At 39.1% G+C, this 24,105-nt stretch overlaps 1 protein-coding gene across 1 annotated transcript in view; it reads left to right on the top strand.

Annotated features, from left to right (window-relative positions):
- The window catches only part of Slc35f1 (solute carrier family 35 member F1), a 409,688-nt gene that overhangs the window by 73,841 nt on the left and 311,742 nt on the right, over window positions 1–24,105 (top strand). The window lies entirely within an intron of this gene.

Here is a 24,105-nt window from a genome sequence, read left to right as displayed (position 1 = left end):
TCTTTGAGCAGTGAGTACTCCCTATGGTGACCATGCGTTTTTCCCATGATGCAATAAATACGCCAGTCTCTTCCCCTCTGTATACACTTTAAAGTTCTGTCACTAGAGGGCGCTAATTCACATTGATGTCTCAAGTGGCAACAATTTATTCAAATCTTCAAGGTCAAACTAGAAAACTTGGCTTGAGCACTGTTCAGTTTCAAATTGAACATATTTTAGGTTTTAAGGAAATCAGATATCATTTGGTGTTTTGGATTATGTTACAGACTCAGTTTTTAAGAGAATAGTTGAAATGGAGACCAAAGATTTTATTTTCTTTATTGAGCACAATTCTTGTTTATTCTTTACTGTATATTGAGATAAGAATAGTTTCAAAACAGAAGGTACTCCATAAATATGCAAATATAAATATTGAAGAAAATATCAACGAATTTAATATCTTGTACCTAAGTCTGATGCATAATCTCGTTTTAATTGATATTTTCATCTTACTATAATGAAAAACTCCTCACTAGCTAAAGCTAATTCTGTCATTTTTCCCTCATTGTTGGAAAAATAATACATATTTTGTAGAAAACTCAAAAATTCTAGAAAAGCATTTAAAGGTAAACAGTGATTATCCCACAACCACAACTCACAATGATATTTTGGTGTATTTTGTTTCATGTATATATAATTCCATATATGTTATAAATAGATATACAAATGAAGTTTTATGTGCTAGTTTGAAAAAACAATGAAAAACCATTGATTTTCAGGGGTCATTTAAGAATAGTTTGAATTACTTACTTTTAATTACTTTGAATGTAATTTTAGTGACTGTATTTGCTATAAGTAATGATGTGATAAACATCCTTTGTCATAACCTTTTAAAAATACAGCTGATGACATTAGTAGAACTGATATCTTTAAGTGACATTATTCGTAGATGAAAAACATGATCTATTCTTAATGCTTTTGACATATACCATTTAACAACCACTTTCACCAACTAAAATAAGAAATCTCTAACTACCTTCCCATTGTGTTCAGTGTTTTATCTTCCCTCAGTACTAGCAAAGCTGATTGGTTACAGTATTATCCAGTGCATTAGTTACAATGTTACCCAGTGCACTGGCTACAGTGCTATTCAGTGCATCTCACAGTGCAGCCTTCTGTTTTGCTGGGGATATTGGCAACTTTCTAAGCTCAGTCAGTCATTTCCATGTCTTTTTCTACAAATTACTTTTTCATGATTGTCTCAGGATTTCACTGCTGTAAACAGAGTCCATGACCAAGGCAAACACTTATAAGGACAAAATTTAGAGGTTCAGTCCATTATCATCAAGGCAGGAGCATGGCAGCATCCAGGCAAGTGTGGTGTAGGATGAGCTGAGAGTTCTACATCTTGTTCTGAAGGCAAACAGGAGAAGATGGGTTCCAGGCAGCTAGGACAAGGGTATTAAAGCCCACACCTATAGTGACACGCCCACTCCAACAAGGCCAGACCCACTCCAAAAAGGCCATACCTCTTAATAGTGCCACTCCCCGAGCCATGCATATACAAACCATTACAATGACTTTTGCCCATTTTTAAATCTAACATAGATCTAAGAATTTTATATTATTTACCTATATTCCAGTTCACCCAACATTGTTGAATTAGACATTGCAAACATATACAACACTGCTATTTTGGATGAACCAGAAATCCAGCCTAAAGGCACCCCAGACATTCCTAAGACACATCATCTCCACATCAAGGCCTTCGATCCATACAAATTTTAAAGGAGGCAATAGTCATTGTACAGCTCATAAAAATCTCAACCCTCCATTTCTCCACTAGGAGATTTTCCTATGTGGCTAGTATTAGCTTCTGGCCTCAAAAACAGCTAAGAAGATTTTAATGTGTGTCAAATATGCCAGCATAGGCAGTGGAAGGTCTGGTGCCTACCTTACAGATTCTCTCTCTGAATGGAAGTCAATTTCAGATGTAACTCCTTTCACTCCATACAGGCTAGGAAGTATTAATAGCTCTTTTTCTTTCACTAACACAGCTTGTTCACAGGTAATCAGCATCCTGGTATGTTCCTGATCCTGCTGTGCCCTGCCTTACATCAAAAAAGAGAAAAAAAAAACTTGCTTAAAACACCCCTTTAAAAGCACAGAAACTCTATTATTGTGCTTCCTGTTCTTTTCTGGGGCTCTTAGCTCAAGGTCAAACGAGAGGGTCCTTAGCAAGAGTGAACCACAGAAAACCTAGCCTTTTCTCCACTAGGATATCCTGAGAGCATTTCTGTCCCTGTCCTCTGACGGTCTGCATCAGATCCAGCTGGTGTGGTTTCCTTGGGGAAGTCTGTTTCCCAGTGTGACTGAGTGATGAATTTCTTTGTGCATTCCAGAGGGGATGTTTGATTCATGTTTCTTTAGCCCTGACAGCAAAAACTGCTAGAAGTTCTCTTCCTTTCCTAGTGGCATCATATTGCTAATAGTACACTCATGAAATCCCTTCTACCAGAGGGCAGGGAGTTGGGGGCCTCCATTTCCTTCCTGATCCCTTTATGTTTATGGGTGTGTGTGGTATGGAGCTACCTGTCTTATGCAATTGTCCAAAGTCTTATATGTAGGATTGCAGTGTCCAGCCCAGGCCAGTTTATATTGCATTCTTAACAACTGAAACAATATATGAGATGAAGCTTCAAAAGCCCACAAGACTAAACTTCCACTCCAAGGTACAGGTCCTCACAAGTGCTAGAGGGTCTACAAGGCCCCAGCAGGAGCCATGTGACCCTTATTAGATCATCAGATAAATGTGGGAGATGCAGAGGACTACAGATGCCCATGATCATCCGAAGACCCTAGTCATTTCCATCTCTGATGCTTAATGACTTTAGAGAAGTAGAATTTGGGTAAGCATTCAGTCCCAGTATTCTATGTGTTACAATGCCTGACTCAATGATTGTGAATAACAGTGGAAGACATTGTGATGTCTAGAAATGTAATATGATTTTTTAAAAGGCTAAAATTGAACAGAAATTAATTTATGTTTTCACCCATTTATTTGTTGGACAATTGTTAGTATTTCCTATGCTTGGGCATGGTGTTAGCCACTGAGCTAGTGAACTCTGTGTCTCCAAGGGAGCTGGGATTTTAAAAAAGAGAGATACATAATTGATCAACTTAACAGAATATAGCATAGGAAAGGCTGGCTAGAAATACCCTCAGTAAATAAGCGTGCCTAAGTGTCTATGGAAGTGAATTGTGTGCCAACTAATTGGTGATGCTGGTGGTATACTTGGCTAAAAGGGAAGGAGGTTCACAGAGGGGTCTGAGTGCCTTCTATAGAATGAAAATCCTATATACCATCTTGTATTCATTATTTCCCTCCCTCCCTCCCTCCCTCTCTCCCTCCCTCCCTCCCTCCCTCCCTTCCTCTACCCATCCTTCTTTCTCTCCCTCCCTCCCTCTCTCCCTTCCTCCTTTCCTCTCTCTCTCCCTCCCTTCCTTCCTTTATTTCTTCTCTTTATATCCCCACCCTCCTCTCCTCTCAGTCCCTCCTTCTTATTTCCCCTCCCCCACATCCTTCCTACCTTTATTTCTCTTCAGAAAAGAGGAGGCCTCCCATGGAAATCAACTCCCCTTGGTATATTAAGTTGCTGTAAGACTAGGTGTGTCTTCTCTTATTGTGCCTAGGCAAGGCAGCCAGTTAGGGGAAAATGATACAAAGGCAGACACCAGTGACAGAGACAGCCCCTGCTCTTGCTGTTAGGAGTCCTACATGCAGATTGAGCCTCACAACTGTTATATATGTGCAGAGGACCTAGGTCCATCCCATGCAGGTTCTTTGTTTGATGGCTCAGTCTCTGTGAGTAACTATGAGTCCAAGTTTGTTGATTCAGTATGTTTCCTTTGTGGTTTCCTTGACCTCCCAGGGTCCTTCAATCCTTCCTTCTCCTCTTCAGTAGGATTCCCCAAGCTCTGCCCAATGTTTGGCTGTAGGTCTCTGCATTTGTTTTTATCTGTTTCTTGGTGATGCTTCTCAGATGACAGTTATGCTAGATGCCTGTCAATAGGTATAACATAGGAATATCATTAATATTGTCAGGGGTGGGCTCTTTCTCATGGAATGTGTTTCAAGTTAAGCCAGTCATTGGTTGGCTATTCCCTCAATTTTGGCTCCATTTATACCCCTGCACATCTTGTAGTCAGGAAAAATTATGGGTTAAAGGTTTTGTGCTGGGTTGGAGTCTCAGTCCCTCTTGGAGGAGTTTTCTGGTTACAGGTGATGGCTAGTTTAGGTTCTATATCTTTCATTGCTCAGAGTCTTAGTTAGGATCACCATCAAAGATTCTTGGGAGTTTCTATTGTTCTAGGTTTTTAGCTTGCCCTAGAGATGTCCCCCACCAATTCCAGTTCTTTCTGCCTATACTCTCTCCCTCTGACCTCCCCCTACTTGACTCTTCCTGCTCCCCTCCCCATAATCTCTCCCCACTCAGTTTCCCCCTCCATGTCTATGATGTCTCAGTGAGATCCTAGTGACTCCCATAAGCCATCCTTGTTACTTAGCTTCTTTAGGTCTGTGGATTGTATCATGGTTATCCTGTACTTTATGGCTAATAGCCACTTATGAGTGTGTATATGCAATGCATGTTCTTTTAGGTCTGAATTAACTCACTCAGGATGCTATTTTCTAGTTCTATCCATTTGCCTGCAAATTTCATGATGTCCTTGTTTTTAGTAGCCGAGTAATATTCTGTTGTATAAAACCACTTTTTCCTCCATTCTTCAGTTGAGGGACATCTAGGTTGTTTCCACTTTCTGACTATTATGAATAAAGCTGCTATGAACATAGTCGAGCTGCTGTCCTTGTGTTATGGTGGGTATGTTCCAGGAATGATAATGCTTGGTCTTGAGGTAGAATTATTCCCAATATTTTGAGAAACTGCCAAATTGATTTTCAGAGTGGTTATACAAGTTTGAATTCCCACCAGCAATGGAGGAGTGTTCCTCCTTGCTCTACATCCTTTTCAGCATGTTCTGTTGCTTGGGTTCTATTTTATTTTTCTTATTTTTAATTTTTTTTTATCTTAGCCATTCTGACACATGTGTAAGGTGGAATGTTAGGGAAGTTTTGATTTGCATTTTCCTGATGACTTAAGGATGTTGAACATTTGCTTAATTGCTCCTCAGCTGTTAGAGTTTCCTCTGTTGAGAATTCAAGGTTTAGATCTGTACCCGATTTTGCAAGCAGTCACCCATGCTCACATGTGAAGGTCAGAGGACAGTCTTGTGAGTCAATTCTCTCCTGCTGCTTTTATAGGTGTTCTGGGGATAGAACTTATACCTCCAAGTTTGAAAGAAATATGCCATTACCCACTGGACTGTCTTGCTAGCCCAAGTTGCATTTATTTATTTTGTAAAGATTACAATAATACTTATCCTTTCTCTTACAGTAGCAGAAAACCCTGAATTGGATCATTGGCTTTGAATTTTGGAAGAAAGCTCAGGACAGGGAATGGGACAGTTGTGGCCTATGACAAAAGCATGTCATATAAGTCGAGGCGAGTCAGGGGAACGGACAAATCAATATCTGAACTTCTGTCTTGGGTTGCTATAAAAATGAGACAGGAACAGGGTAAAAGGTCATGGCTAGAGGAGGGAGATGCAGTTGCTGAGGTTGGCTATTCTGAACCAGACAGCAGAATCAATGTGATGCTGGAGATGTAGATAAAGTCATTATCAAACATTGGGGTTGTGGTATGTGTGGTACTAGAGGAAACCACTCAGGGAATAAGAGTTATGGAGCTGAGAGTAGCTTCTCTTGAGCATTTAAGATGGGTAGAGGAAAGAAGAGTAAGAGAGAGGGAGGGAGAAGGGAGGGGCTGGAGAGGAGGAGGAGGAGGAAGAGAGAGAAAGATACACAGGAAGGCCACTGGGATGGGAGAGCTTCTGCTTGGGTGGTGATGGTACATGAGGGAGAAGGTGAGGAGGGCTGAGGATTTCCTGAGAGATACTAATTAGCTTTTCAGCTCTCATTAGAACACTGGTACCTACTTATTTAGATGTTTCTCTATGGCCCTACTTCCAGGTATCACTGAACCATCCAGGCTATTGGCTTTACTTAGGAGTGATGAAAATAGGCTACATGAACTGGTAATGGTCATGATTTATTTTTAGAGTCTACATTCAGCATTAGAAAAACTACTGTATTCTGAATACTTATCCTTATATCCACACATAAATGTAGCCCTAACCTTTCATCAAAGAAGCTTCATTTGGAACAGACAGACTACCACAGAAATTCACAACTGTTCAAAATGTAGAGAATAAGTAACCATAGTATGGCCATCCCTAATTGGTACCTCTGAGATACAAGTCCTACATCTAAAGCTTGAGGAACATTGTACAAAATTGGGATGAAAGGTAGTAGAGCCAGATGATTGGAACACCTGGTGCTAGATAGTGTCTTTTATATCTGCCTCATAAACTTTCAACAACATGGATGCTTGAACAAGCCTGCACAATGATAGTACCGGCTGACATGCCATTGCAGGTAGAAAATTCACAAGGCCCTACCTCTAAATGAAGAACTCTAGGCAATCAATGGCTGCTAAGAGGAGATTCATCTTCTCTGGGGATGTTGAACTCCCCTGATAGGTTACCTAATATCAGTGGTCCTCTTTAAAAACATGTATACAAGAATAATACTAAATGATCAGTAAGGTCTGTGTGTGTGTGTGTGTGTGCTTGAGAGAGAGAGAGAGAGAGAGAGAGAGAGAGAGAGAGAGAGAGAGAGAGAGAGAGAGAATTATAGAAGAAGGAGTTATAAAATTGAGAAGGAATTATAGGGGACATAAAAGGAATTGGAAGTGAAGATGAAAGGGTAGGAATAATATAAATATAATACTTAACTATAAAATCCTCAAAACACAAAAAATTTAAATTTTACAAAGTATAAAAGCATGAGGAACAATTTTATGTACTGACACATGCACTGTCTTTGTATTGCACCTGCCTTTAGTGTGATATCAGCATTATTTTCACATTGCCTTGTGCAGTGCTTTGTTCTGTGGCCTCATGGATGCTAAGAATACAGATCAGAGTTGGACATAGTAGGCACGACATCATCTTCACTTTCAAGACTGTAGCTCCATGATCTTAAGGTGGTAGTAAAATAGCAGGTTCACATTTAATCAATGATCAATTACAATCTCCTAATCTGTCTCTATAGAACTTACATTAAAATATATTTATTGATTCAAAATTTCTACCTTTTTTCTCTAAATACCTTATCTCATTTAGAACTCATTTCATATTGATATGATTCATCTCCTTAGACAAATCATTTATAGGAAAGGAAGTAATTTTGACTCTGCTGGGCAGTTTGCTGTCAGACTTCTTATTAACTCTCCTTTCTAGAATGACAAATATCTCTGAGAGTTACTGAAATGCAAAAGAAACGTAGGAAAGGAGGTTAACTTTGAAATCCTCATTTTGAAAAGAACCAAAACCTTTTATGGTATCAGAGAACATCGCTCTTCTCCCACAGGTAAAGGGAACTTAGCTGAAGTTCACATTTTATCATGGACTCCTCTATGGCTCCAAGGTGCTTCCAATTAGTAAAACTGCAAATCTTGTCCATAAGAACTTCCCGGAGGGGAGGAGTTAACACATTCTTGTGTGAAGGAGCCATACTTGTGGATATGGCTCTAAGAGTAAGACCTATGGTAGACATGTGTAGAACTGAAACCTAAAACCACTAGGAAATTAACCAACCTGATTCGGCAACTGGGTTACTTTCTATTGCTATGACAAAATATCTGATGTTAAGTGTCTTAAAGGACAGACGATTTGTTTTGGCTTTTGGTTTCAGCCCATGAACACTTGACTCCTTTGCTACCTCCCTGAGTAAGGCATCATGGTGAGGGAAGTATGATAGAGTGGTTTGACTAAATTCACATTGGTTGAAAGAGAGGGGAGAAGGGAGAGAAAGAGAATGGGAAAAGAAAAGAGTTCCTCAGTGAATACCATACAGGAAACTTGGTCTCTTCCACTAGGTCCTATCTCCTGATTCTATTACCTCCTAATAGTCCATTAAATGATGAACACCCCAATGGATTGCTCTCCAGATGGTACCAGAGCCTTTGTTGATCCAGTCAACTACCCAAAACTTACCTGTAAACATTGTTGAAATGGGTCCAATACTTCAACACATGAGCTTTGTGGGGCATACTTTAGATCCAGACTGTATTGGGGATACTACTTCTTTGGAATCTCTCCAAATATGTATGTTGACTTTCTTACAATGCTAGATTCTCTAACCAATCTCCATTATCCAGCATTATCCACCAATCAATACCTTAATGATGGTAGCACTTAAACCCCATCTCCCCATCTGCCTCTTTTTTCTTGATTCTGTTCATTGATCTGGGCTGGCTTAGACTGGAGACTTTGTTACAAATAAAGAAGTATATAGTTTTCTTTTTGCTGTATTTGTATTGACACAGTTACCACTGTGTTTCCCCAGAACCTAATCACCATTTACAGCAGGTTTGAAAAGGCAACCCAAGTCATTCTTTTATGTGTGTGGTTGTGTGTGTGTAGGAGTGGGGTGGGGTCTTGTTATGCTGTTTGTTGTGAATAAAAAATTGTTAGCTTTTAAATTGCATATATAAGATGTGCTTATCCAACATGAAAAATTAAAAGTGAGTTTTCTCCCATCCTATAAATTTGCCCAGTTCATCACCTTACAAAATTTAGAAGCTGCTGTAAACCCATCCCATGCTTTTAGAAAAATGAAAGAATTGTTTTTTTCTTGGCCTGAAAAACTCCCAACATTCTCAACTCATTGGTGAATTACAGAAATATCTTTAAAAGTAAGACAGTAAAACCCATTTGTAGACAAGAAATGGAAGCAGAAATGTTCAAGTCTTTTAAAACTCAAACCCTTGTTGCTCTTTCCTTTTTGTTGAGACTGTTCTGAGGTTCATATGTTAGATATGAGGGTGCATCTGAAGTCACACCCCCAGCTGCTGTTGGGATTAGACTTCGTGAAGAGAGAGGGTACTGTGAAATGAGAGGTCTTCCTACTCCTGCATGCTCTCTGAAAGGTGTGTATATTACCTCACAGGAATCTACCCCCAGATTCCTTTCGTAATCTTCCTTCAATGGCAATGTAAACTGTAGGAATGAAGTAACAAAACATTCAGTTTAAAAAATGACTTGTTCTTGACAGAACTACAATCCCTTCTGTTTTCAGTTATCATCAGTAGAAACGCTGGAGTTTTTTTTTTTTTGTTTGATTTTTTGTTTTTTGTTTTTTTTTTGGATTTGCCATAGGACAGGCCATTGCCTGTTCATATGTGGCTTGCAAGCCAAGAATCACTTTCATATTTTTAAGTTGTACAGAAAAAAAATCAAGAGTTGTTTCATGACAGAGAAAAAATTATAAAATTCAAACTTGAGTGCCCAGAAGTTAAGTATTAGTGGATTGTAGTCATACCTGTTTCTTTCCATATTACCTGTGACTGCTCTTGAGTTGAGTAGTTGCTGCAGAACCTACACCATTTACTCTGGTCTTGCCAACTCAATCACCCATGAATGTTTTAGGGATGTTAGCATATGTAATCCTTTTCACAGTACTATGCTGTGTGTGTGCACTCATTGGCCTCTTCTTACTGATGAGGCTTATGATGGAGATGAACTGACCAGGTTGAAAGACGTGGGACTGACAGAATTGAAAAGCAGCCAATATCTGTTGACTATGCAAGCACCAGGGCCTGTGTCACAGACATAATTGCACTATCAACTTTATTGATCCTCCTATTCTCCACTAGCATATTGTATTATTATATAGGAAAGGTGAGCTTAATTTGGATCAAAATTCCATGGACCTTTTTCTTGTTGTTGTTGAATAAGTAGGTTGCCAAACTATGTACTTGACTGAGTCTTTTGTACCAGAATCTATTAAACTGTGTAGTTAATTTAGCCATAGGCTATATGTAAGAATAAAAACATAATGTGGCATAACCTTCCCCTTGTCATTTCTCCAGTGGGTCAATGATGAACATTCTAGAGTAAATGCTGAACGAAAAGCTTGTTTAATACAGGCTGAAACTTAAAAGAGAAGTTGACTTACAGAGAATAATATCATAAGTGGACACACGTTTTGCGTTTAGTGTGATGATTAATCACAGATGTCTAGTTGATGAGATCTAGAATATCCTGAGAGATGGGCCTCTAGTCATACCTATAGAAGATTATCTTGGTGATGTTAATTGAAGTGAGAAGACCTGGTGATTATGGGTGGTAGTATTCCCTGGCTGCCCACTGTGGGTGGTACCATTCCCTGGGCTTAGGTCTTGGACTATATAAAAAGGAGGAAGTGAGCTGTGCATAAGCATTTGATTCTGTATGCTTCCTGGTGGATGTAATGGCATGAGCTGAATTTTCTGCTGTTGTAAATCCCCTGCATTAACAGACACTAATAGAATTGTAAGTTAAATAAGAAAACAACAACAAACAAAAATCTAATCGATCTTTTCTTCTTAAAGTTGTTTTTGTTGCTGGATTTTAATCACAGAAACAAGAAAAGTAACCAAGACTCTGAAACTTTAATCTTTTAATTTGAATAGCAATCAAAATAATTTAGGTTCTTCTATCTTTTGTGTTAATACTCAGTTAAAAGCAAGTATTAGACAACTCACAATTCAGTTGTAGTAGGCACATAGGAGGATAAAACGGTTGAGAAAAACTATCGAGATTTATAATTCAACTTCTACACAGAATTGTCACATTTCAAAAGTCATTGCACCATGCACGTCAAGTGCAGCATCTGCAGATGCTCATTAAACATCATAAAAGAGCATCTGAGACCATTCAATACCTGTAGTTAACTTGTGTAACTGTCTCTATATGCATCTGTGAAGTCATATGCTCCCTCTGTTCTTAAAGCATCTTCTAAAACTGTGGAAATGGCTCTGTCTATAAAGCTCTTGCTGCATAAGTATGAGGATGCCTGATCCATGACACCCATTGTAAGAAAGTTGCCTTATGCAATGTGCCTATAAACCTGGTACTGGTTGGTGGTTTAGTCCCTAGGAGTTTTGGGGTGGTCTGGTTGGTTGATATTGTTGTTCTTCTATAGGGTTGCAAACCCCTCCAACCCCTACAGTCCTTGCCCATTGGAGTCCCCGCTCTCAATTCAATGTTTAGCTATGTACATCCCCATCTGTGTTGGTCCAGTTCTGGCAGAGCCTCTACACCAAACCCAGACACTTTTGCTGATGGCAAGAAATGCTTACTGACAAGATAGTAGTTTTAAATTTGTTTCTTCTGCTTATTTCAGTAGATATTAGCACCACCTGGTATGCTGGGATGTTTGAAAAGCTGGCTGATGACTGGTCTGTTCCCACACCCTGTTCAGATCACAACTGCTTACCTCTACATGTAGAGGCAGTTACCTCTACATGACTGACACCAATCCTGTATGTCATGTTTGACCTTCAGTTTTAGAAGAGAACATTGTTATCTTTTCACCCTGGAGAATTGTGATAGATGAGGAATCCCTGGCTTCACTTCTTAAAGGAGACAGAAATAGTCTGGTATTTCTGAGGCACCGTTTCTCCTGGAAAATTTAAAGTGGATTTTTGCTATCCTGGAGCTCTTCCTAATGCCTGCGCTTGGTTCCTAGTCTTGGTTTATGTCTAAGCATGTGATAGGCAGCGTGCTAATTGGTCAACAAGGACTGGAAGGGGTTTGTGTCGGTGGCTAGGTAGACATGACAATTCCACATATACAGGGGGTTGAGGAGTGTAGGGGCAGCGTCCATGCCTAGTGCTGGGACTGAGAGGAGCTGCTCATGAAGGTCAGGCTAATGGGGGTAAACTTGGCCCTCAAGCACTGTTTCTCTATCAGTTCCACTGTCCCCAGATTTACAATATCGCATTTGTCCTAAATCAGACATCTGTACATATGCAGATCTGCTTAGGACTGTCTGCATGGATGTGCCTGGATGACTCATATTGTTTTTAAGAGCTGGAAACAGTTTTGGTGTCAAGTGATATAAGTGTTTGGGCTTTCTTCTCTCTCTTTTTTCCAAATCCCATTGCTCTAGTCCTCCTTCTCCTCACCCTCCCTTTCTTTTTCTCTTCCTTTCCCCCTCTTCCTCTTCTCCTTATTTCTCCGTATTCCCTTTCTTATCCTATTCCTTCAGGCCACCTAACCCCAATCTTGGAATGGATTTAGTGTTTTATCAAGAGCTTTGGAATCTGAGTTTGTTCGTCTATTTAAGCCAGGTATCATCAAACATGGTATTGCTTGCTTAGACATTGGGTGGGAAAATGATAGAAAAAAAGGGAGAATGAATCTAGGAACAAGAAAGACAAATTGATACTTAGGTGAGCATCATGTCCAGCATATACAAACCCTATGGTTAGTAAAGTGCTATTCGGTCCCAGGCATATGAAGATTAAGTTTGTGAATCACTATATGCTAAGGACTTACTTTAAAATGTACTATTTTATGTCTGTTAGATAACTGACAATTTCAAGTAATAACAATTATCATAAATCTTCCAATCTAGAAAGTACATTTCTGAAGCTGAAGTTATAGGTTTTCTTTTTAGAGCCTTAACAGCTTGGGTTCCATAGTCAGAGCCCCAGAGAGAACCTTCAACCATACCTCCATTCAGCTGTATTCTTTGAGAGTGGTGAGTCAGATGTGCACATTAGCCCTTAAGAGATGTGTGAATCGGTGGATGTCACTGTTGAATCCTAGGCCTTTAGAAGAGTGTAGGGTACAGCACCAGGTGTAGGTGTAAAACAGTGACTACGCTGTGTTTGGATGACTCTAAGTAACTGTATTATTTTATCCTTAGGTGGAACAAGACAAAAGATATTTTTTTCTACTTGCAGTAATTTCTCTCTGTCATACAGCAGCAGGTCTCTCTGGGCTAAGAGAATGCCATTGTCCTGCCTGCTTCCTAAGGTAATACAGTTAAAACCTGAAAGGCCTTCTCTGAGCAAAAGAATATTCTTCTTAAAGTAGAAAGTAATCCTGATGCCACAACAGCCTCACATCAGAGTTTGGGCAAAGTTAATGAACAGAGTTCAGCAGTCTTGTCTTCCTTGAATGGGATGAGCTGCCTATGGAGACAGGAGGCCTGGTTTGAAAAGTGGTGTTATATGGGTATCAGAGGGATATTTACCTGCTACTAATATTGATCAACCTGATCATCGTCAGATTTCTTTTGTGATATTGAGAACTGTGTTAAGCAAATGTCTTGTTTGTAGAATAGAGACATTTTCATAGTGTGGGGAAAAAGTTAGGTTCCTAATATTTATTAATTAAAGTTCTGTTTTAGAGCCAAAAAGAAGGTCTATTGTTAATGGTTACAGAGTTTCAGTCTGATATGGGTGTTATGGTGATGGGATATTTTGGGGGTAGATAACGGAAATTGTTACACAGTTATGCGAACATAGTCAAAGCCACAGAATTATACCCTCAAGGGCTGTTAAAATTGTCAACTTTAGGGCTTAGTGGTTAGTGGTTACCAGGTTCAATTCTCAGCTTCCACATGGCAGCTTACAACTGTCTGTAACCCAGGTTTTATGGGATCTGATACTCTCATACCAGTGCACATAAAATAAAGTTAAATAAAGGATTAAAAAACAGTCAACTTTATGTGGCATATATTTACCAGAATAAAAATCTTACTTTTTGAGTTTCTGAAGCTGTCATATTTGAAAGCACTTGTTTGATTTAACAAGAGGAGTAGAGAAGTTGGTTATACCCAACCCTAGTCATTAGAATTCTAGTCATTAGAATGTCAAGTTCTGGGCTTCTCAGAGGTCACTCAGAGGGCACTACATTCAGCAGACGCAGAGTCCCTGACCACACCACCAACCTAGCTCCTCAAGCCTTCTGCTAAATAACAAGCCTCTGTCTCTAGGCAGGAAGCTTATGCAGGTAACATTCTTTTGCCTTTATGAACTGATTCCGTTCCCCACGTGCCCCAAATGAGAGACTGTGCACTGTCACACTGGTGTGCTGTCGATTCAGCAGGACTGTCATCTGTGAAGGAAGCGATTTCCACCTGAGATCTAATGGGTAACTGGGGATTCTAGCATATAAACATCATATCTGGAGAAAAGTAGGCCTTCTCAAAGCAGTATTTGGTCTGATTTTCATTTTGTATCAGGAATGTAATTTTAGGGCATTCTGAATCCCTATAAATCTGAATTTATTTTACAGTGAAAGGGTTAACATGAAAATTAGATGGTAATTTCTCAATTTACAAATGATTTGCCCTTTTACTAATTAAAACACTCAAAGATCCAAAGGACAATGTTTAAGGTTCAGCATTCAAAAGCTGGGAACATAAAAGGTTTTTCCTTTATGTTGAATTGAATCCATCTTTTCAGTGATTTTGGATATATCTGTTATAATCACAAGTTTTAGGGGGGATAAAGTAAAACAACAAATAATAATAACACTAATGACCTTTGATTGGCTTAAGAGAAGGAAGCGAGGAGACAAGACAGAACTTCTAACTTGATTTTGTCACAAGCTCTCATAGAAACATCACAGTCATTTGGTCTGACAAATGACAAATTTTTTCCATTTTGGAAGCTCTCTCTCTCTCTCTCTCTCTCTCTCTCTCTCTCTCTCTCTCTCTCTTTCTCTCTCTCTCTTTTCTTAATAGCTGGGCTGAATTCAACTTAGTATATCATGAGAGGGAAGCATCTACATTCAGACTTTTCTTTAATATCTAATCCAATGGGAAGCCTAATAGTTTGTGTTCCCCATGGTTTAAAACTGCCTGTTTGAATAATTTCTACTTTAGGGGTCACTTAGAAGTTATAAGTAAAATTTGTGTAACTTCACCAATAAACACACACATACACACACATGCATACATATACACCTACATGCATTATGTGTAATTTTAGGTAAATTTAAAATATGATTCTCTATGTCTTTAAAAAAAAACCTTTAGTGTTATGACTCCTCCCTTTGTCTCTTTCTGTATTGTTCTTCCTCACACTTCTCTTATTAAATACTCCCTGTTTTCCCATTTCCCCCTTCATATTGTTCATGTCCCCTGCTGTCCCCGCCCCATAGTTCCTGCTCCTACTTCCTTGGTCCCTTTTTATTTTCCTTTCTTGTGTGTGTGTGTGTGTGTTTAAATTTCTTCTGGATATAACCTCACATCTGAAGGAGTTTAAAAGCCATTAGGTTAAATACCTTAATCCCATTCTACTTTGACTTGATTTTTCGTGTGGGAATTCTGAATCTTCACTGTTGGAATTGAAGTCATTTTCTTTAGGAATTAACTAGACCTAAGAAACTTCTGCTTTGTTGGAAGCCACTGAGACATATGAGTTGTGTTAGAGTCACATTTAGACTGTGTTTGTACCATATGCTTCGCTCTCCTTTCTCTCCTAGTTGAATGTCGTCTCTGCATCATCTACTGGTAACATTCTTTCGAGGTTATTTGATGACTGAAGGAGTAATTTTAGAATCCAAATATAAGAAAATTAAAGTATTCTGTTGTACTAAGTAGTGCAGCTCAGGACAACCCATTAATTGCTGGCTTCTTAACATTTGCATTGAAATTTGCATTTTGCAGAGTGATGCCATGCACTCTCATCCTACCTTATCCTAGAATCCTGAGGATGCCCAAGTGCTTAGGTGTGTAAGTTCTTTGTACAATATGGTATGGTATTTGCGTACACTGCATACATCTGTATACCTTTTCTACTGTACTTTAAGTCATTTTTAGATTACTTATAATACCTGATAAAATGTACACACTATGAAAATAGTTGTAATGCTGTTATTTGGGTAATAATAATGCAGAAAATAGTCTTCACTTGTTCACTGTGGTTTGTTCCTGGACATTGTGTCTTGTTTGAGAATCTAAACACATGGATGCACATGGATGCAGAAGAAGGGCAGCCATTTTCTTTGGAGCATGTGTTTACTGTGTGCTGAGCCCTATGTTAGGGTTCAGAAGATGTGTGATAAGCAAAGAAGATAACCTGTGTCATTCTCAAATTTGTTCTTGATTTCTGTGATGCAGTAGATACTAGGGTTATGGATGCAGAAGAGTTAATAGATGAGCCAGATTCTGTAAGTGTAGCTGTGTGTCTGCACTGGCTGTGCTTGGGGTGTTGGTACCACCACCCCATCTTTAGTGGGTGATTCTGTAAGTTGATAAATGGCAAAGACTCTGTTAGTTTTGACCAAGTTGTACAGATGGAGAGTTTTTGTGCCTCAAAAGAGTGTAAATTTATAAAACAAACATTTCAGTGGTTCTCAATTTTATTAGGAAGGGAAATGGACAGTCTAATTGCAGAAATTACTGAATATGGAGGAAAATATACAGAAAAAAAATTACCCGTATTCTGGATCAGGTCAAGATTTTCAGAAGCACCGAGCAGAGACTAGAATAGTTCTGCTCTTTCAATCCACATTGATTATCTCAAGATGGGGCCAGTAAGATGACTTGCCACCAAACCTGAGAACCCAAATTTCATCTTTCGAACCTTTGTGATGGAAGGAGACAACTGACCCCAAAGTTATCTTCTGACTTTCTCAGATATATAACATTCATATTCTGTCACCAACAAGACACAAAATAAAATCTTAAAAGAGAACGGAAAACTCAACTGTAGAGTAACTATATAACTCTGCTCTCATTTGCATATGATAACTAATCCAATACTTTCTGCTCTTTAATAGTGAAAATTTCAAAAAATTCTTTTGTTGTTACCTCTTTTCTTTGGTTGTCCCACATCTGCTGAAGGATCTGAAAAACCTACCTGTGTCCTAAAACTTAGAGGTAATTACTGCTCACAGTAGATGGATGCTTCTAGAACTCTATTATCTGATCAAAATATCCTAATGAATTTGGATTACTTAACATGAACAACACCTCCTTTTTTGATCCCATTGTGTGTCAGTAGCTGGCCTGAGTTTGCTACTTAGATCAGGCATTAGACCTCAAAGATATCTACCTGTCTCTGCTTCCTGGGTGCTGGGATAAAAGGTGAGAGCCACTAAACTCAGTTCAACATGAAGCTTTTAATCTTAAGTTTTTACTTATCATATCATAAAACTACCCTGTTGCTGCCATTAAGAAGTCTTTGAAGACATTTTCAATGTCAGAACCATGGGCCTGGGCAAAAGTTTCTGAGTAGTTTTAGCTTTATGAACTTAAACATGAGTACATGAGACCCTTACTACATATGCCCTTTAATCCATTCTGGGTTTTGTTTATGTATTTGAATCTAATTGTTTGTTTCCTAGTAATATATTGTCTTGATACTTTTGATAATCCACAAAAGAGTTATGTTTAAAATGAATAAACCCCTTTTCTAATTTCATTGAAAAGTAGTACCTTGTTTAACTTTATACTGATTTGACTAACAGCAGGATGAAGTTTTCCTTGTTATAATTGGCCATTTTCTAATTTTTGTTTGTTTAGCTCCATTGAACACTTTTCTCTCATACTTTCAAAAGTTCTATAAGTATCATCCCTCTACTTAAAAAAAATCTTTTTTTTCTCATAGGAAACATTTGTATCTGTTTTTATTTGCCTTTTAATTTTGTGGCATATTTAAAAGAGAATTAAGTCATTAGCTAAATCTTATCAGTAGATTCTTTTGACTTTATTTATTTCATAGAAAGCCCTTTCCTGTCCTGAAATTTAATGTTCAAAGGGCCTTTCTTTTAGTTTTTTCTTTTTTTATTGGATTTTTTTTATTTACATTTCAGATGTCATCTCCTTTCCTCATTTCCCCTCCCTAGAACCCCCTATTCCATCCCCCTCCTCCTTTATGCTTTTATACCATTTTAATTATATGCATGTATTAAGGTCATTTCTAGGTTCAGGGTCTAGCAATACAATAGATGCAAATAGTCAAGGAACAAGCAAGACAATAAAAACAAATAGTCAAAGAACAAGCAAGGCATTAAAACCAATTATGTGAACACTGTTTCTAAGGGCTTATCAGGATGACCAAAGTATCTGAGCCTACTTCCCTGTCGTAGCCCAAAGTCATTTTCATGTCTGAAGCCTACTTCCTTGTTCTAGCCTAATATTTAGATTCCTGCCTGAAATTACTTTTTTGTTCTAGCCTAATATTTAGATTTCTGCCTGAGATTACTTCTTTGCTATAGCCTAAGATTTAGATTCTTGCCTGAAATTACTTCTTTGTTCTAGCCTAATGTCAGATTCCTGCCTGAAGCCCACTTCCTTGTCCTTGGCCAATGTCATATTCCTGCTAAGCCACCCATTTCCTTGTCCTTGGCCTATGTCAGATTTTTGCCAAGCAGTCCCAAAAGCTCTCTGCCTCTCCTCCTTGTTTATTTCATAAACAAGAATGAGCTTGTCTTAGGTTGTTCTGACAAGAATGTCTTCCTTGCCCATTGTGGAACATACATAATCAAAAGCAATACATTTGTGTCTTAGGTTAGTAAGGCTCTGTGCAGTCTAATGTTCATGGTGTGGTAGTTGGATCTGGCTGTGCACCCCCCCCAACCCCCCCATAAAAGCCAGGGGGAGCTGGCTTAAATGGGGGGGGAAGGAGGGACTGGGGAGGAATAACTTAATTGAGCTATGCCCCCTGGCCTTAGGTAACTCATGAATATGGAAATCTCTGTTAGTCACCCTCTACTTGTAAGTGTGGATGGTGATGAAAACCTCTCTGGGAGGAGCTACTCTTAGCCAAATGAGTCTGCAAGGTTATTGGGGATGTAGGCCGAATGTAGGAGTCTGGAATCCAGGGGTGTGGGGAGATATGTGCCATCACTCACAGGCCATGGTCACCTGTTGGGTCTCCGGCTATCTCAAACCCAGCGCTCTACCAGAGAGACCAAATCATCCCTTCACAGCCCTACAACACTCGAGATAGCTCCTTACTCTTAAACTCTGAACCTCCTTCCAATAATTTGAATAGGATAAAGAGCATCAATTCATTGTTCCAAATGCCTATCTAAATCCTCTTGTATATTTAACACATTAGCAACATTTTTTTGCTAAATGATTAACAGAAATAGCTGTCTTAACTTTTTGTGTCAAAGCAATTGCAGAAGCAGTAGTGCTAGCAATTAATGTAATTAAAGCTGTTATACCAGCAACAGTCAAGCTCGCTACCCTCTTTCTTCTGCTTAAAGCCTAACTCATTTCTTCCAGTACTTGCAAGCTTTTTTCAGAAGATCATGCTTCTGTGATATTCAGGGCACTACAACAAAAGCTAGTTGATAGACCTCCAAAACAGAAGTGCTGGGTTTCAATACACTAACGCAATTAGAGACTGTACAATCAATGCAACTTACATTAAGTATTGTAGAAGAAATAAAGTAATTTTAACTTGACAATTAATAGAGCCTTAACACATGTACTAACACTTGTTTGAAACCCAGATCCTATCCCAATTTTATCTCTTGCTAATATAATATCATAGAGAACTGCAGCTAACTTCCAAAACGTCTCTGAAAATGTCCAGAACCAGCCTTCCAAATGAAGTCTGTTATTTACAGTATTGGATTGACTTGTAGACCAGTCCATGATTGAGTTCGAATAACTGGTCATATTTAAGAAAAATACAAGAATCATTATAACTTCTCTTTTAGGTCTTTTTAGACCTGTTCCACAAGGTCTAAAATCTTGAGGCAAGGCAGCTGGTGCCATCTGGGGTATAGGTAAGCAAAGGTGGGTTGGAAACATATGTCCAATCAGCTTCCTAGTCATCATTGTCAGGGCACCCAGCAAGCTCACAGGTCAGCATCATTCTTTGTCCTGGCATCAGCATGTCTCATTCGTCACTCTGGTAGCCACCATGCTCCTTCAGCATCCTGTAGAAAAACACAAACACGCTGTCTACAATTCTGGATGTGTTAGAGCTCCTGGGAGTCCAGCCTCTTCTGAGTTTTGGGAGATTGAGTGCAGAGCTGACGCCCTAGAACTGCTCTGGGCACAGGCGCAGATGGGAAGGGTCCTGCTCCACTGGCCTTGAAGAAGTTCCTTTCTTTTAGTTTTTAAATGTTCATTTTCCTGTTTTGTTTTTTCCCCTTAATTTCTTATGTCCCTGCTTTCTGTATTATATAAGTTGTTTGTTTTCATTTACTGGATCCTTGACATCACTGTGCTTGCTTAATCCTTGAATTTGGAGAAATAAAGAAGATGTCTTTTGTAATTGGTCAAGGGGTATCAGTCTGTGTGTATGAGGGTGTGTGTGTGTGTGTGTGTGTGTGTGTGAGAGAGAGAGAGAGAGAGAGAGAGAGAGAGAGAGAGAAACACAGAGAGAGACAGAGACAGAGAGAGAGACAGAGAGAGAGACAGAGAGAGACAGAGAGAGAGACAGAGAGAGTACAAGTATATATCCATGCCACAATTGTATTTGGAGGTCAAAGGCAACTTTCTTTGTAGCCTGGAGTGTTCTGGAACTCTCTATATAGACCATGTTAGCCTCAAGTTCACAGAGATCCATCTATGTCTGACTCTGGAGTGAGTGCCAGGTGAGTGACTAAAGGTGTGTGTCACCATGCTTTGTTCTAGCCTGTTGATATTCCATCCTTCTTGTTTCTGCCACACAGTGCACTCTTAGCTAGCTGAGTCTTCTGTCTCTGCCTCTCACCCCCCACATTCAAGGGCCGAGGCTACAGGTGCATGCCTTTCTTCAGTCCGAGGAACTGAATTTGGATCATCAGCCTTGTACAGCATTCATGGTCATGAGCTGAGTTATATTCCTAGTTCCTATGTCTTCCTTTAATATTTTGAACTCCTCTGCATACTGGAATGGAGAAAACCTGTCTAGTGTACTTTGATTATATATCACCTCTGCCTGTTCCCTTTCATTGCATTTAATCCCTCTTTATGTCTCCACTTCTTCAATTACCAGTTGATAACTACAAATCCCAGCCTTTGTCTCTTCAACATGGCTCTTATAAAAATATTGTTCCTAGAGAAATGAAGTTAGGAAATGTGACTGCTTTGTACTCAATATGACTTTCAGACTGAGAGGAAATGCTGACTCTCGTAGACATCAGAAATATTTTTCTATGCAGCTCTATTTTTCTATGAGAGAGATTTTTAAAATGGAATGGCTTTTGACTGTCTTTTAAAATGCTATAAAGAGAGTCAGAGTGAAAGATTGTTAAAGTTAGGCTGGTGGAGAGAGAAATTCAATTTCATATTCTGAGATTAATTGATAGTCTTCCTAACAGTCACCAGTTTCTCTGGAGAGTATTTTAGTCCCATTAGCTTCACCCTCTACAGTCTCTATGAGAAAGATAGGAATTTTGCAGATGGCATCGGGCCATGCTTCATTTCTGGTCAGATCACACCATAATGATGCCACTTATTCATCCATAAAAGCTTGTGGAAGTGCACGGAACATCTGCACATAATGTAGCCATTCATGCAAAGAAAGCTGAGGACTCTGTTTATCACAAGAGATCTGCAAGCTCTCTCTTCCTGCTCAGTCAGGCTCAGAAGTTTCAACTGCCCTGGGAGAGAAGTGCCAGCAACCTATTAGCCTGATGAGCCAATCTGCAGAAACATGCTCTCTCTGCCCCCTTCCCCACCCCCGCCCCCTGAATGCTTGGCCTGAGTTGGGGCTCAGCCAACATGCATTGAATTCTTCTGGAGCCCAAAACAGTGGCGTCTTCCTTTTGTAGCTCCACTCCCAAACCACTGCTTAGACATATGGCTTCCTGTAGTAGTGTTTACTCTTAACCACATGTTCTGCATAAGTTTTAGCCAAAGCAAATTGGGAACGTTTATGATTACATCAATCTTTCAAATAAATGTTTCAGGAGTACTGCTTCAATGAAAAGCTTAACAGTCATTCTTCTTTGCAGCCATCGTAAGTGCTTGTCCATGCATTGTAGATCTGCACTGGTAGCTGCTGTGTGCTAGCTACAACTTATGGATACAGCAGCAAAGGAGGAAGAGGCTGTCATCTATCCTGCCACCTAATTCAAGGACAACAAATGAACAGGGACTTTAAGAACATTATTATTTTCCTAGAAAAAACTCAACTTTTATTTGTTTGTTGGTTTGTTCATGATTATATCTTAATTTAGATTCTAGCCTCAGGAAAAGTCTAGTACTCCAAAAAGGATATTTTATTTATTTATTTATTTATTTATTTATTTATTTATTTATTCACTTTACATCTCCCTCCCCCAGATCCTACCCCATTTCCCCATCCTATTTTCCTCTGAAAAGGGGGACCTCCCCAGGTATCACTCCCTCCCTCTAGCTCATCAAATCACTACACAACTATGAGGCCTCTCACTGAGGCCAGACAAGATGGTCCATTTAGGGGAATAGGATCCACAGGCAGGCAACAGAGTCAGGGACAGCAGGATACTTTTAACAGTTGTCCTTAGTCTGTTTTTCCTTTAACTGCTTTCTTGTTTAACTGCCTGCTTTCATAGAAACATTCCAGAATCTACATGTACTATAATAATAGTGATGCATAGAGTTCAGCCCTAGGATGGGCCTTGGAGTGTTATGTTTCTATCACCATTATAACAAATCCCCTGCAATGTGTCTTAAAACAACCTGCGGATGCTAGTACAGTACTGTAGCAAAGCAGTCTGAGCTTCCTTCACACTGGGTTTCATGTGGCAGAAATCAAGTCACCTGCTGAAGCTCTTGGGGAGAATCAAGTTCATGGCTCATTCATGTCCTTGACATTACGCGATTCCTTGTAATCACAGGACTGAGCTGTGTATTTTCCCATCCCAGGGACCTCTCTTAGCAACTGGTAACCACTTGCATGCTTCATCTTCTTGCCACTTCCATCCCTCAACCAGGAACATCATCTTGCTGGCGCGTCACCATCCAAACTTCTGACTTTCAAAGCTAGTTCATTTCTGATAGCCAGGGGTGGGTGGTGGTGGTGGCAGGGTGGTGGTGGAATCTTTCGATAGCTGTTGTGAATAGACTCGATTCACATTGATAATCTAGGATCATCTCCCAGATCAATAACCTTATATGTGTCTGCAAATCCCCTTTTGCTACGCCAAGTCACATATCACATATCCTGGGGATTAGGATGTAAGCAAACAGCTAAGAAAGGTGTCCTTTCATTGCATTTGAAGTCCTCATAAGTGTTCTCTATGACTAGTTAAATACTACAACCGAGCTAATGAGTGTATAGGTACTTGCTCATCATATAGGCAAAGAAACCACAGCTAGTGTTCACTAGAACCTTGCAGCTGTTAATTTGACATTGGGATTAGAACTAAGGCGTTCTCTAAAGCTGCTCTGTTTATTTCTAAACACGCCAAATAAGCAGGAGAAGTGGTACATGCTTGTATTCCCAGCATCCAGAAGGCTGAAACATGAAGATTTGAATGAGTTACAGGCTCACCTATAATAAGACCTTGTCTACAGAAAAAAAAATCATTGATTAAGAGGTACCTGTTCACTGTTATAAATAAACAAATTGGCAGATTAAAGTTTCACAGAATTCTTTGGGATTCCCAAAACAAGAAAGATAAGGGTTAATATACCTTGTTTGAAGTAGTTTCTATGCAGAGACATTTTTTCCTTAATTTTCTTTTAGATTTTAGGCAAACAAATTAATTTAACACATCATTATGAAACAGATAACAATGCCTTATTGTTTGTGGATTTGGCAATTTTAGTAAATATCTTGATCTGCAAAGCAACATTTGATAACATTTGTATTATAGAATATATATATATATATATATATATATATATATATATATATTAGAATTACCTCTGCTGCCTTCTCCCCTCCTGTAAGAATCTCCTGTGTCTATGACTTTCCTACATCACTATGTTCTGTGTCTATGACTTTCCCACATCACTATGTCCTGTGTCTGTGACTTTTCAACATCACTATGTCTTGTGTCTGTGATTTTACCACATCACAATCTCTTCTGACTTCTCCCATCCTGTAAGAATCCCCCATGTATTACTTCTGACTTTTCCACATCATCTTATTTTGGTTTTTACCCCGCTATGAGAATGCAAATAGTACCACAGAGTTTTCTATTTAGAAGACAGCTATCATTATTGAATAGCTTTAATACTCAAGCCTTCTTTTGTTAAATAATATTTTATTTTCTCTATTT

This window comes from Grammomys surdaster, unplaced genomic scaffold, assembly GCF_004785775.1.
Source record: "Grammomys surdaster isolate TR1022 unplaced genomic scaffold, NIH_TR_1.0 215, whole genome shotgun sequence".
NCBI classification, from domain to species: domain Eukaryota; kingdom Metazoa; phylum Chordata; class Mammalia; order Rodentia; family Muridae; genus Grammomys; species Grammomys surdaster.
Note: the sequence above shows the minus strand (reverse complement) of the source record. Positions and strands in the feature narration are given on the sequence as shown.